Here is a 2,405-nt window from a genome sequence, read left to right as displayed (position 1 = left end):
CCACGATAATCTGTTATTACAGGTAGTTTAAAATTTAAATCATAGCCGACCTATTAACTAAACAACAGTCAATTTACTATAGGTCTACGCAGTGACGTATCTAGTAGGATTTTTGCGAGGGTGGGCAATATCAAATTTTTAATGGACATCCAGTATGCACGTGTCATTAGTGTTATTAGTGATATATAGTGTACAAGATTTGGTATCCGGGGGGGGGGGAGATTTGACCCCCATATCACCCCGTCGGTGCGAGTCGTTTGGTCGAAGGTTTAGTTATCCAAAAAAAGGGATCGAAATGTCATGTGATCGAATCATCATGCGGTCGAAAAACAGATGGTCGAATACTTTATTAATATAGTCGAAATATTTTGTGGTCGAATGGGTTTTTTGATCGAAGTAAAGATAATGATTAGCTTTTCGAATACTTTTTCTAATATTTCTATAGATGTACCTAGCCCGTATGTGGATATATCGTAGTCTATTAAAGTACTTTGAACATTCATATATAATTGGTAGACAAGTTATGAAAACAAGAGGAAGACCAAGAAGAGAACCAGTTTACACGCCTCCACTTTTCCCTTCAGAACTATGGTCTGTAGCTGAAAGGTTATCATCGGGATTGCCCAGGACGACAAATACGGCAGAATCCTGGCATAGAAAATTAAATAGATTAATATCGCCACATCCGGGTTTGTCTGAAATGGATATTATTATTTATCATTATTTAAATTATTAATTGTATTGTTGTATACCGTAGGACTACATAAATTAATCAAAACCTTACAATCTACTCAGAACGAAACTGAAGCAGTAATTGAGATGCTACTTTATGGGCGCAGTAATAAAAATATGAAAATTCAAGTCCAATCCCACAATATACGTTTAAAAGAAGTGCAACAAAGATTCTTAGCTGATCCAGGTTATGATTTACTAGAGTATTTAAGAGGACTAGCACAACATTTTAAATTTTAATTACTCACTGTATTATATTATTTATGCTAAACTAATACTTATAAGTTATACTAGTATATATACCTACCAATTATTTTAATATTTTATTAAAACTTTTTTTTACCTTATAATACCTACTTTAGTTAATTTTATATTATAATTTATGTTTTTTTTTAAATAATTTACACAAATATATATATTTTGACCATAACATATTTCGATTACATAACATTTCGATCATTTGCATTTTCGATATCATATTTTTCGATCACTAGACTTTCGGGCCACTTGATTTTCGGTCAGACAACCCCAACCCCCACCCCGTAGATACGTCACTGGGTCCATATGGTTTAAATCGAGTTAAAACATATCGGTATAGGTAATCGAGGTTAAATATACGTCGGAGAATAATAATTGTATAGTTGATCCTGTATCGAAAAGACTTTAAAAATGGTTCGGGTACATTTAAAGAATTTATCATCGACAGTTGTACGCAAAAACGTACTGGACGAGTGGATAGGGGTATACTTGCTTTGTCAAGGGGGCTGGAAGCGCTCTGTTTCTAAGGAGTAAACGGATAGGCAATATCAGTCGATGTCGCGTTGTGTGAGCAGTAAACAAACATTAATAAATTATTGTGTGAATGTCCAGCGCGCCGCCACCACCCGCATATTCAACAACGATGGAATATTCATCATCATTTCCGGGAAACAACTTAGCGGTGCGCACGCGCATGCACTAGTCATTGCGCATTTGATGAAATAATATTATATTTTGTTCCGACGAGAAACTATAATTTTAATCAATCTAGACCTAACACCTACCTAAAAGCCTGACAAAAATACGTCAACTCACAATTATCGGGTTTCAATTCTGTAAAATCATTTGAGGTGATCGACCTTTTTCCCAGGATATTGCGAAAGTCGGTTTTTGTATAACTGTTTAACTTTCTTAAAAAAGACACTGAAGTAAATCTAAAAATTAAAAAAAAAAATTAAAAACTAAACTAAAACTTATCTATTCAAGAACAATTTTTAAAGAAATATCAAAAATCGATATCCACAATAACCTAAAAAAAGGGTCGATCAACTCAAATATTTTTACAAAATTGAAATCTGATTATTTTAAGTATGCGTAATCTTGTCAGGCTTTTAGGTCTAAAACGTGAAATAAATACGCTGCTTCCAAACCCCTTTCCAATCGAATTTATTGTTTATGTATTGTTTCATCCATACATAATACATTCATTACCTACATTAATAAATTGTTGGTTGAATAAAAAACGTTTTCAAATGAATTATTTGTTTACCCCAAAAACAAAAAAATTCAATGCGTGTCGAGCAGCACTCATATGGTAGGTACCCAGCGTCTACATGACTATAATATTGTATATGTATAGGTACTGCAGCAGTATTATGCGTAATGCATATTATTATATAATATTATAAGAAAAA

The sequence above is a fragment of the Metopolophium dirhodum genome, chromosome 8, assembly GCF_019925205.1.
Source record: "Metopolophium dirhodum isolate CAU chromosome 8, ASM1992520v1, whole genome shotgun sequence".
NCBI lineage: Eukaryota > Metazoa > Arthropoda > Insecta > Hemiptera > Aphididae > Metopolophium > Metopolophium dirhodum.
This window is presented reverse-complemented; position numbering follows the sequence as displayed.